The sequence below is a fragment of the Dendrobates tinctorius genome, unplaced genomic scaffold (assembly GCF_039654945.1).
Source record: "Dendrobates tinctorius isolate UK_male_01 unplaced genomic scaffold, ASM3965494v1 ptg000140l, whole genome shotgun sequence".
NCBI classification, from domain to species: domain Eukaryota; kingdom Metazoa; phylum Chordata; class Amphibia; order Anura; family Dendrobatidae; genus Dendrobates; species Dendrobates tinctorius.
In genome coordinates, this window is record NW_027361808.1 from 19,633,119 (window position 1) to 19,646,409 (window position 13,291).

At 47.1% G+C, this 13,291-nt stretch overlaps 1 protein-coding gene and 1 long non-coding RNA gene across 2 annotated transcripts in view; one reads left to right on the forward strand and one right to left on the reverse strand.

Annotated features, from left to right (window-relative positions):
• The window catches only part of LOC141049048 (uncharacterized), a 242,606-nt gene that overhangs the window by 200,336 nt on the left and 28,979 nt on the right, over positions 1–13,291 (forward strand). The window lies entirely within an intron of this gene.
• FBLN7 (fibulin 7) overlaps positions 1–13,291 on the reverse strand; it is a 355,887-nt gene that overhangs the window by 119,376 nt on the left and 223,220 nt on the right. The window lies entirely within an intron of this gene.

Genomic DNA, 13,291 nt, shown 5'->3' on the forward strand with positions numbered 1-13,291 from the left:
TGACCCGGTCTGTCCCCTCACTCAGTTCTCTGTCTCACGTTTTGATATTATTGTCTTCTCCGGTTCTGACCTCCTGGCTTGGCTATTGTTACTCTGTTACAGTTTGTCCCTATTGTACCGTCCATTGCCCGTTCTGGTTTTCTGATCTATTGCTACGTCCTGACTATTCGCTGTCTAACCCTTTGGTACTGTCCTTCTATCTCGTGCTTTGACCTGGCTTGATCTGGTTTACGTCCCTGTCTATGCCCCTTGGTAACTTGTCCCTTAGTTACCTTTCTAGGAGTTTCCCTGCAGCTCCTAGCTCTGTGGAGCTTAGGTCACGCCCCCAGCAGTCACGTGCTTCAGGTCCTGATAGTCTGAAGCACGCATCGTCACCACTGCTGCCCCGCTCCACAGGTATCTATGAGCACTGTTTTTGTACTCAGGACACGCGCACTGGCTCAGTGAGGAAGTGCAGTGCGGTGTTCCTGACAGTTTCCTTTGAAACAATTATATCTCCTGATTCCAGATCTCTCTTTATCTCTCAACAGGTGATCCTTTGTTCTTGTGAAGTGGTGCTAGGAGGCCACTTTCAGGCAGGGATCAAATACAGTACAGTAGATGAGGAGGCAGAAACAAAACCCCTGATTTTTTGAAGAACAGAGTGTTTTATGCCGGAAAATGAAACTAATAGTTCTTATGATGATAACAGAAATAACAGATACAAGTTAAGATAGCTGGAACATGACACACAAGCTGCGATCCAGCTATTGCAATACAAAGTTCAGTACCAACAGTATAACAATTTATACAGGCTCCTTTCTTCTATATTCCGATATGGCTTCCGCTATCCCGATGACTTTGCTACAGTGCTCTAACAAGGAAAAACCTACTCTGTACGCTAATGCAGTTGAACACCATTCTGCACTCACAGGTCTGTAAGGTTCGGCCAGGACCGTAGTTGTAGCCGAGGACACTGGGGCTCTGGTGTCCTGGCCTCCCCTCACAGACAATTCACATGCATTCATCAGCATACCTGTGTCTCCTGGTTCAGCTCCTTCTGGGTCCTCCCTATGCAGTGGTAGACCATTCCTGGGTAATTCCCAATTAACTAAGACACAGTCTTTTACAACTTTAACAAGATCACCTTTACTCGACTTGTTACCCAGCACTTCCAAAGTTTCCACAGCATTAACAACAGGTTTCGCATCACAAGGTTCCTTCACTTTCCCTGCGCTTTCTTCACGGCTACTCATTGTGGACCCCGGTCGGACCGTCCCTGACGGTTTCTGAACATTCTCTCTATACAGCTCCACTACGGATATGCATCCCTCAGTCTGTTTCGCCCCAGATACAAGATCATTAATACCTGCAGTCAGTAGCTTCTGAAAGAGCAACCTGTTCCGATGTTCTGTCCACTGTGCTGTCCCCACTTTGTCACCGTCTGCACTCACTGTTTCTGTGGGTTCCCTAGGCCGTTCCACCTCAGTCCTAAGGGTTTGTGCCCAAGTAATGAATTGCCACATCTTATTACTACTTCTAACCCCCAGCTGTGCTGGTCTGCTGTTGTATGATGCTGTGGTGAGCTGGGCTTCACGCTTAAACATTTTGTGGTTGCTGCAGCGTCCTGGGCCTATAGCCCATGTGGACTCTTTAGGCGCTTCTGGCCCTCTGACTAAACCTAACACTGTATACTACCTTACTCTGCAGCAGCCCCTCCTACATTTAGCCATGTATTTACTATCTATGAACCGTGTGCACTGGAATCCCCCCATCTAGTGGCCAAACCCGTGAACTACGCTTACCCTATTATACCATGCAAAACAGTACATATTTAACAGTAATGGTAATACACCATATGAATATGAATAGATAGCGGTAGTACACTATAAGTATACCAGTACCAGAATATAATAACATATATACATTAATATATGGTAAAAGAACATTTCTCTATCCCCTTACATACCCCCTTCCCTTTAACTCGGTCATCCCTGACCAAGGTTATGAAGAAACTTTACTTAAAACAGCCAATACTCTTCGCAGGGAGATAACATGAGCTAGACTATATTTATACATTTTAGTATAACTTGGCTCAATGTAAGCCAGGTCCATAGTCAGTGCAGCACAATCCATGTTGCCAAGAAGAAATCCTGGATTAACAGTCCTCCAGCTATCTTGATGTAAAAATATACAAAATTAACCCAGGCTTTGGGTCTACAGTACTTGGAAATGTGCTCCCCCTTCCCCTGAAGGGAGCACGGTCCACTTCAAAAGGACCTAAAAATATTTATAGGTGTAGACAGTCTTTAAAGAAGTGGAAGTCCCTGCTTTCCAGCAGGAGGGGCACAACGGGTGCAACAAAAATAAGAAAAAAAAACAAAAGATGAACACGGTTCACTTCAGGCCGTCCAACCGCATTTCACCTCCGCTTCGGGTGATTTAGGGCTTCTTGCCTGTAGGGATGCAGAATAGTCCCGTTTGCCAAGGTGCAACATGCACAACCCTTATTAAGCAGCAAAAGACAAAATCAGTGGCATGCATCTTGTGCCGCTGCAAACATCACTGAGTCCCATTCCCGGTATTGGGCTGAAGACACTGCAGTCACAGGGGTCATGGGTGGCCATGGAGTAGTGGAAGACTGATCAGGCCTTGCAACAACCTGAGTGTCAGTTGTAGATTGAGCCCGCTTCGGGGCCCGGAAAGAGTCCCAGGTCATCTTCACTGTAGAGGGTGACTGATACTGCATAATAACCCCAGGGACAGTCCTCCTTAAAAAATGACACAAAGTCTCCTTCCTGTAGTGGTCTGCCAAATTTGACAGATGCCGCATTTACATAAAACTTGGCATCAGTCCCATCTTCTCTGAAGAATTCCTACCCCCGATCAATATCAGTGTACACAACAAGCCATCTGTGGGAACATCAACCAGCCAGAGTGCCTCCTCCGGGTTGACACAATTCTGCCCACACCTCCTCCTCCCTTTGCTTCTTCCGACTGATGATATCCTCTATCCAAGCAGCCTCTGCAGTCAAATGAAAGTGCAAGGTACCCAGGGACATGGCGGTGTTGGAGGCAGAATGGACCTCCTAGGGACAAGGCCGAGGCGCAGAACACCTGCCATGGATGCGGGGACGGATGACAGCCTCCACTATAGGGGCCCATGGCGAGGACCATCCCTCTGAGGTCAGGGGTTTAGGTGCACTCACCCGCTCAGACGCATGAACGTAGGTCGTGGCCATCCTGGGAATGCTGGATCCTTCCGTGGGGATGCCTGCGCAGTCCGCTGGTAGACAGAGCTCCGGATCGCTCTCGATTTCTGGTAGCAGTTCCTCTTGGATGGACGCCAGTTCCGGTCTTCGCTGAGCTAAGAACCAAGGTTTGGGATGACAGGGTTCCTCTGCCTGGTACCGTGCCACTGGTTCCGCAAGATGTTCTGGCTCCAGTGAACGTGAAGAAGACTACTCTGCTCACGATGTCTTTGGCCTGCGGGATGATGTGGACTCTGCCGACTCTGCGCTGAAGAACTCTCGGGGCGCTGGTAAGTGGGGTGCTCTGCGATTTCTTCCCACTGTCTAGCAGGCCGGGTTCTTGCTTCTAGGCCCCACCCGTTTCCAGGTGGGGACGCCTCCAACAACTCCATCCATTTGCTGGAATTTTGTAGGGGAGGGCGAGGCTTTCTTTTCTTCATCAGCACCCACCAGGGGTGGACCCTAGGAAGACAGCAGGGGGATTTTGGTGCCTTTTAGAGCGGCTACACCCACAAAGGTTGAGGTCCTTGTTGTTGTCTTCCTCTTCATCACCATTTCCCACCAATTCCATTGCCGCCATCTTGGTCACAATAAAGGTGTCAGACTTCCTCACAATATAAGCTAACTTGGTAGTCAAGTCCGGTGTTATCACAGTATTTACAAAATCTCCTTGCAATTCTCTAAATACAGCAACCACTTGCTCCTTTTGGGTCACAGTCCAATTCTTGCATCTGTGTCAGATTCGGGATTCCCTCATTTAAACCTTTTTTTTTCCTTTCAGGCCTTTGAAGGCTTAATATGGGTTTTTTGCCCCCAGTGGCCACAGGTGTTATTACATGTCTGTTGTTTTCCCTGCTGATGTGACTACTCCTCCGTTTTAATATAAGGTCACCTGGTCTATCAGCTGGTGTTGGTTATAGCAGGTCCTTTGTGGATTCCAACCACGGTGAAGTTAGTAGCTGGCTCTGAGGTGTTTAGCCACTGCTGAAAGCAGGGTGCTGAACTCTGCTGCCCGGTGTTTGCAGCAGAGGAAGATGGTGAAGGTAGCAGCTGGCTCTTAGGTGTCGAGCCACTGCTGAAAGCAAAGACGGTGAAGGTAGCAGCTGGCTCAGAGGTGTCGAGCCACTGCTGACAGCTAATCTGGTGATGAACTCTGCTGCCCGGTGACTGCAGCAGAGGAAGATAAGTGTTTTGTTGTTTTCCCCCATTTGGTGTATTTTCCTTTGTGTGTATTCGTGCAGTGGTGGGACCAGTGTTCGCACTATCCAGTTCCCTAGTAAGGGATAGGTGCAGGGATAGTGAGGGATTCAGGTATCCTGGTCGGCGACAGGTGAAGAGCCTGTATAGGGAACGTTAGGAGTGTTCAGGGACACTGCCTCAGGGGAGTGCAGGAGGTCTTCACATCCCCGTTCCCTATTGCAGAGCCCACCATTGTAACTGTTTCCCCGGTGTCCCCTTTTTGTCTTGTTGTTTCAGTTACTGACCTGCGGGTTGTGTCACACAGGACAGGTACATGTGACAGTTTATAACCAACCACTCATTTTCTCTGGTGAGCCATGGGCCAAGTACAGACCTGTGACCAATTGCTTCTGGTCTTCACTGAGGAGAGTGAGGTGCTGCATGGTGTGTTGGAGCAGCAGCAGTTGTCGGGGTCTGGGGCCTCCCCTCTGGCTCAACCAGAACCCCAATGTGCGGCTTTGGCGAATATGCCCCCTGTTGTCCCTGCTAGGAAGCAGGACATGCTCATACACGTGGATGCACCAAGGCAAGTGGGAGGAGTTGGTGTCCCCGAGGTGCTGCCTGATGTGGAGCGCCCCGTGGGGCCTGGGGGTACTCGGTACCGGGCCCGTCGACTTCCATAGGGGATGGTGTCACGGCAGCAGTGACCTGGTCCATGGCCCAGAGGCGTCCAGTAATAAAATAGGGGAAAGCTGTGTGGTATTTATGTGGTAAAAATGAAAATAAAGTTATTAGATGGTGAAATACGTGACGCCACCTGTGGTAATCTGGTCAGAGGTGACCAGCGCTGCGGTGTTGCTTCTCTGGGATGGATGTTGGGCGCAGCTATGATGTTGTAGCTCTCCACAGGTAGGGCTGTAGTCCCAGGGCAAAGATGTTAAGTAAATAGTAAAAATGGCTGTAAACGTTGGGGTGCAGATAAATGAGAGAAAGACACAGAGAGGTGCAGTTTCTTTACCTTTTACTGGTAATAGGTTGCAGTCCGGAGTACCACATACAGGTGATGGAATGAGTCCGGCTCACCTGGAGGCATTCAGTGGATCCACCTTCCCAGGTGGGGATTTAAGACCTTCCTTTCTGCGCTTTGTGTGTGGGTCTCCACTGTATATAACTATGCTGCGACCCTCTATTCGTGATGGTTTCACTAACCTGTACGGCTTTCAGCGTGAGCCTATTCCACAGGTACCGTTCTCTTCACCGTCGGCCCCGGGCTCCTAATCCACTGCCGTGCCCTCAGGTGATTAATGTGCACAGGAATTTACAATCCCCTGTACTTTCAGATTCGGCTATCAAGGCGTACAGTTCCTGTCAGTGTAGGACTATGATGTCCCTTTTCTCTTTATTAGCGCTTCACTCAAGGGTCTGCTATATGCAATATTTTAGCTTCCCTACAGTCTCTCAGTCTCTGCTCTTGTCCTTTTCCTTCTTGTCACCTGTCTTGAACTGACAGGATCTTCTAGAAAGGTCTTTTTACCTCACGTTTTAACTGTCCTTTCTCCTCACAGCTGCTTCATTTCCATGACAACCCCCTACGCTCACCTCTAGCTGACTCACCAACCCCATCTGCTGGCCAGAATTTATAAGGCAGCTCCCTTTTCTGACCTGCAGCAGGAATTGTGATTTAATGTATTACCTGGCATGGGGGCCCCTTTCTGCCTCCAAACATGACTTTACCCATTAGAGGAAGGTAATGTCACTGTGACAACCGGACTCTGGGGTGTCACAGATGTTCCCCGTGGTGAGGCACGTCCCTGTTGTGAGCAGACTGATAATTTGGTCCGCGAGGCTCACGCCGAAACTTCTATACTATCGAAGAAGCCGCCTTCCCCTGGTCGTATGGGGGAAGATGACCAGAGAGAGTATATTTCCTTCATCTTTCCCTCCCCAATTGTGGCTCTGGCAAATATGCCACTTGTAGTCCCTGCTAGGGAGCAGGACTTGCTCATACACGCGGATGCACCCAGGCAGGTGGGAGGAGTTGGTGTCCCCGTGGTGCTGCCTGATGTTCCCCGAGGTGAGGGGGCTCGTCTCTGCTGTGAGCAGACTGATGATTTAGTCCATGGGGCTCACAAGGAAACTTCTATACTACCGAAGAAGCAGCCCCCTCCTGGTCGTGTGGAGGAAGGAGACCAGGGAGTGTATATTTCCTCCATTTTCCCGTCCCCTTCTCCTCCAGTAGTGGCAGCAGGGGTGCTGCCAGGGAGTAAGGGCAAGTCGCAACCCTCACCACAAGCTGCCCCTCAGAGTCGGAGTCCTCTTAGGAGGGGGGCAGAAGGGAGTGGTTACCTCTGAGCCTTGTGGGGGTGTGAGTGCTACGACACTGGGGGACACCTCTGTTGTTGGTTCTGTGAGGAGTTCACCATCTAGTGGCAAGAAAGTGAATGACAATAAACATTCAGGTCCGGACCTGGGTGTGTACGTGTTTGTATGGGTGTCTGCCATTCTTGCGCCAGCGAGCTATCAACTGGAGTTACCCTTTGTTATACCCAGGCCTAGCTCATTCCCCAGGTCGGCGCTCTGGAGATTTGTGGTACCTCCGGAGTATATGTCATCAACTCCATCTGCCCTCTCTTGCCATGAACCAGAGTGTCAGATGATTGTTGAAGTGAACTTTGATGGAACAGGGTGTCCACACTGTAGGTGGTCTCCAGTGTGGTGCGGTGTTGAGGGTCCGGAGGCCCCTCATTGGGGGAGGGGTACTGTCACAGTCCAATTCTTGGATCTGTGTCAGATTCATGATTCCCTCATTTAAACCTTTTTTTTTTTTCCTTTCAGGCCTTTGGGGACTTAATATGGGTTTTTTGCCCCCGGTGGCCACAGGTGTTATTACATGTCTGTTTTCCCTGCTGATGTGACCACTCCTTTGCTATATAAGGTCACCTTGTCTATCAGCTGGTGTTGGTTATAGCAGGTCTTTTGTGGATTTCAACCACGGTGAAGTTGGCAGCTGGCTCTGAGGTGTTTAGCCACTGCTGAAAGCAGGGTGCTGAACTCTACTGTCCGGTGATTGCAGCAGAGGAAGATGGTGAAGGTAGCAGCTGGCTCTTAGATGTTGAGTCACTGCTGAAAGCTAATCCGGTGATGAACTCTACTGCCCGGTGGCTGCAGCAGAGGAAGATAAGTGTTTTGTTGTTTTCCCACATTTGGTGTATTTTCCTTCGTGTGTAGTGTGTATTAGTGCAGCAGTGGGACCAGTATCCGCACTATCCAGTTCCCTAGTAAGGGATAGGTGCAGGGATAGTGAGGGATTCAGGTATCCTGGTCGGCGACAGGTGAAGAGCCTGTATAGGGAATGTTAGGAGTGTTCAGGGACACTGCCTCAGGGGAGTGCAGGAGGTCTCCACGTTCCTGTTCCGTATTGCAGGGCCCACCGTTTTAACTGTTTCACCGGTGTCCCCCTTTTGTCTTGTTGTTTCAGTTACTGACCTGCGGGTTGTGTCACACAGGACAGGTAAACGTGACAGTTTCCTTGACATCTTTCAGGGGCACAGCAGTCGCACACACATTATTAACTCTTTTCTTCACTGGTTCTCCGCATTGCGAGGTAGTCACATCCTGCCGACTACGTCAAGTGTAAGGTTCGGCCAGGACCGTTGTCGTAGCTGAGGCCCCTGGGGCTCTGGTGTCCTGGCCTCCCCTCACAGAAAATTCACATGCATTCATCAGCATACCTGTGTTTCCTGGTCCAGCTCCTTCTGGGTTCTCCCTAAGCAGTGGGAGACCGTTTCTGGGTAATTCCCAATTAACTGAAACCCAGTCTTTCACAACTTTAACAAGAACATCTTTACTTGACTTGTTACACAGCACTTCCAAAGTTTTCACAGCATTAACAACAGATTTTGCATCGCAAGGTTCCTTCATTTTCCCTGTGCTTTCTTCATGGCTACTCATCGTGGACCCCAGTCGGACCATCCCCGATGGTTTCTCAACATTCTCTCTATACAGCTCCACTATGGATATGCATCCTTCGGTCTGTTTCGCCCCAGACACAAGATCATTAATACCTGCAGTCAGTAGCTTCTGAGAGAGCGACCTATTCTGATGTTCTGTCCACTGTGCTGGCCCTGCTTTGTCACTGTCTGCACTCACTGCTTTCGTGGGTTCCATTGGCTGTTCTGCCCCAGTCCTAAGGGTTTGTGCCCAAGTAATGAGTTGCCACATCTTAGTACTACTTCTGGCCCCCAGCTGCGCTGGTCCACTGCTGTATGGTGCTGTGCTGTGGTGAGCTTGGCTTCACTCTTAAACATTTTGTGGTTGCTGCTGCGTCCTGGGCCTATAGCCCATGTGGACCCTTTAGGCGCCTCTGGCCCTCTGATTTAACCTAACACTGTACACTACCTTATTATGCAGCAGCCCCTCCTACACTTAACCATGTGATTACTAACTATGAACTGAGTGCACTGGAATGCCCCCTATCTAGTGGCCAAACCTGTAAACTATGCTTACCCTACTCTTATACAATGCAAGACAGTACATATTTGACAGTAATGGTACTACCCCATATGATGTAGCAGTACCAATTGAATAGATAGTGGTAATACACTGCAAGTGTAGCAGTACCAGAATATAATAACATATATACATTACTATATGGTAAAAGAACAGCAACATTTCTCTATCCCCTTACAGTTCTGCAGCCGTAAGGAGAAGGTCTGCTAGCTTCTGCTTGGTTTCGATGTAGTGGAGGTGAGTTTTCTGTGTTGAACTTTTCCTTAAGGTTAATTGTTCCCTCATATTCCAGGTCAAAGCAAATCTAGTCCCACTTTCAATGCAGGGGGGATCACTGGTCCCACAGTGTTGATTCGCCTCTATAGGTTACAGGCGCTCGAGGAAAACCTCGGCTGAGCGAACCTTTCCTTCTGACATGGCCCTGTTAGCAGTTCTTGCGGTAACCTGGCACTACAGTAACTGATCAGTATGTTTTACAACAATAAGGTTGCAAGCTCGCTGGTTCTATCCATCATGAAATGTTTCTTGTGTGACACCTTTGGTAATAAGACCCCTTTTTACAGGCCATCACTGGAACCAGATGATATTATTTTTCACTAAGTGATAGAATTGCTTTCTGATTACTGATAAATTTCAGCTGGTGTTATGACTTTCCATGACTTTTTGCACTGTTCTATCTTCATATTTTCAAAAGTTTTTTCCTATATCATTTCCTATTATTAGATATAACTCAATTTATGGACATCTATGGTTCAATTTCTTTGCCTATGTGGATTGGATGGCTTGTTACAGATATCAGGTGAGAATTTCGTCAATAGCAACGTTAGAAATAAATTTACTCAGAAAATTGAGGATGTGCTAAAGGGAATCTGTCACCTACCCTTTGGCGGGCGATGAAAACGAGGTTGGTCCGGTCCGATGGGCAGTGTTCCCGATGTGTGCCACCTCCCCATCCTTGCCCGCCATCCGCAGATTATTGCTGAATTGGAGTAGTTGTACGCCATTTTTTGCGTGTGCGCTAAGCATTCATAGCTTTGACCTCCCCTGATGAAGCCGCATGGGTTGCGGCGATACGCGTGGGGTATGATCCTGGGTGTAGCACCCACTTGGTTATAGCTGTATTTTCACTGCGACCTTATTATTGGTTGCTCTGGAGTAATTTTTGTGTGGTACAATTGAATATTGGATTGTGGGCATTGGCCATATTGCTGTTGGCTTATTATGGCCTGTGTGCCCTAACCAGTGAATATTTAGGGACACATGCATGGAATTATTTCATGCAGTGATTGTGCAATTTAGGGCCCTTGGTCTCCATGAGCAGGTTTATGGGGTGGTTGTTGTGATTAATTGCAGTGAGGTTGTACCACATGGTTGATATACAGGTTATTACAGCCTAATCTATAAGTGTGATATGCCATACTTCACTGTTATATATTGTGGGATGCTTCATATGTTTTTATTATGTTTTTAATTGTATTGCTGCATCAATAAAACATTGTTTTTGTACTGGTTCAGTGTGCGCTATTTGCAGTGGTTCTTTTTCTTCTCTTCTCATTCATAGCTAGCGCACGCGCAGCATGCTTTGCCCAACTGCGGGCAAAGCCGAAAAGCCGGACTGCACATGCACCAGTTAACTAAGCCCCGGAAGTATTTTGCTGTGTTCCGGGGCTTAGTTAACCTGCGCATGCGCAGTCCAGCTTTTCGGCTTTGCCCGCAGTTGGGCATAGCATACTGCGCGTGCGCTAGCTATGAATGCTTAGCGCACGTGCAAAAAATGGAGTACACCTACTCCAATTCAGCAATAACCTGCGGACGGTGGGCAATGATGGGGAGGCGGCACACATCGGGAACACCGCCCATCGGACCGGACCGACCTCGTTTTCATCGCCCGCCAAAGGGTAGGTGACAGATTCCATTTAAATTCTTACTTCACCCACTCTACATACATACTAATGTTGTGACCCCTACCAATTTCTAGGGTAAGAGGTGCCCTGCTATTTTTGTTGTATTAGCTTTTCCAATTTTTTTCAAGTCAGGCATATACTGTACATATTTTTTTACACTAAAAAATATAAGTAGAGAAAAAGTATAGGCATACCACTTCTCTACCATGAGTGACACTATTCTTTTCATGAAATCAGTGGGATTTACATCAGTTGAATTTGTTAATTGAAAATTTATAGTAGTTCATATTGATATGCTGCCATTGGCTGTGATGAGAGAACCCCTTCAACAGATTAGATGAGCACCAACAATACAGTTGCCTATCATATGCATTCAAACATCTATGATATACATTTAAATATCTAATCCAGATCCTAGAATATAGACAGCACTTCCAAGAATGCAAATTTCTGAAGCAAGCTTTATGCAGATATTGAGAGATCAAGTAACTTCAGCCTACAGACTTATGAACTAAGCTCTGAACTACCGTATATCTCAAGAACAATGCAGATTTCTTTGCAGTATGGCTGGACATTGATGATTATACCTTTCTCCAAATGTGAAACTGTTTGCTGTTATTTTCAGGGTCTTTGTATAAAATTTTAATTTTACCTCCAAATAGCAGAATCTAGGAAGTAAAGAAAAATAATACTCATTTTTTTAATTTCCTGACGTCTCAGTGTTGTTAATCCAAGGAGCCCAACTTGTCTATGTTTATTTCAGATATCTTATAGCACCATGGCGCAGCTCCAGGAAATCACTGGCTGAACAGTTATGCGCAGGAACTACAAAAATCACTGCTGCTGTTTATTATTGGCCGTGTTCTTGTATTGGTATGGACTGCCACAGCTCCATCAAATGAAAGTGATATGGGCATTTGCACTGTCAGTTGGAGGCACTCGACTGGTGGGAGATTATAGGTTAGATTTATCCTCATTCAGAGTGCAATGTTAGGACATTGTCATTGTTCAGCAGATCTGCATCTACTGCAATCAAAAACCAAAGTAAGTAGTCTGTCTAAATAAATTCCTGTTCACAAACTCCTTTCTCAAAGCTGCTAAGAAAAATCTGTAAAAATGCCTACCATGTGTCATATACTATTTAAAGGTAACCTGTTATGTCACATAACAATATTAGCCTGAGATATAGAATTATTCTGTAGGTTAATATCATTATGTAGGTGTCCAACTGCAGTATGAAAAGGACAGCGCACATGAAAAAATGAACTTATTTCTCCTGGGAGCTGCCAGCTTTCAGTCATGCAGGTGTGCCCAGAGCAATTAGAGTCACCGCTCACACCACTGAGAGCGGAAGCTGGACCCATACCGCAGCACAGACTGACAGTCGTCTCTGCGCTGGTGCACTGCTGAGCCAGCTGTTGGTCAGTGCAGATGCAGGCTTACAGCCAGTGCTCTCAATGGTGCTGGCGGTGACTGTAATTGCTCTGGGCACACCTGTATCACTGAAAGCCGGCAGTTCATTTTCTCCTGGGTCACGCATCAGTACTGCGGCTGAGCACCTACATAACACTATTAACATGCAGATTATTCCTGACTAATAGCGTTTTAGGTCATGACAGGTTTTCTCAAATATTGGTGTCTTCTTACATGGCCGAGGGCCTTTTGCCCCCCTGAAGCACATAGTATGTGATTGCTAAGATTGTGGCCTTTTTTTCTTACAGTCCTAAACAACTATATTGTGGTACAGGTGCTTCTCGCAAAATTAGAATATCATCAAAAATCTAATTTATTTCAGTTCTTCTATACAAAAAGTGAAACTTATATATTATATAGAGTCATTACAGAGTGATCTCTTTCAAACGTTTTTTTCTGTTAATGTTGATGATTATGGCTTACAGCCTATGAAAACCCAAAAGCCATTATCTCAGTAAGTTAGAATATTTTATAACACCAGCTTGAAAAATGATTTTAAAATACAGAATGTTGGACTACTGAAATGTATGTTCAGTAAATGCACTTAATACTTGATCAGGGCTCCTTTGACATCAAGTACTGCATCACTGCAGCGTGGAATGGAGGCGATCAACTAGATGGACTTAAAGGGGTTGTCCGGGCTTTTCACATAATCTCAGTGCATATCTGGGCTGCAGAATGTTGACAATAAGTAATTTACCTTCTGTGGCCAGTTTGCAGCGTTTCCAAGATATGATCTCTTGCTTGTAAGAAAAACGTCCAGGGGGGGTGTTCTGGCATTGAAATGAGAACTGGTCGTTTCCTCCTCACTAGTTTCACTTTCCATAGATCATTGTTCATCGTGTGTCTAGGGGAGCAGCAGCTGGGTGGTCCTGCTCTCTGCACTGAGGCTGCTAGAGGGGGAGGATTTGTTGCTGTGTGAGGAGGGTTAGGCTTGTTCATGTGGTCGGGGAGGGCCTGTTGCTAAGGAGGGTGGGGTTGTTGCTATAGAGGGCA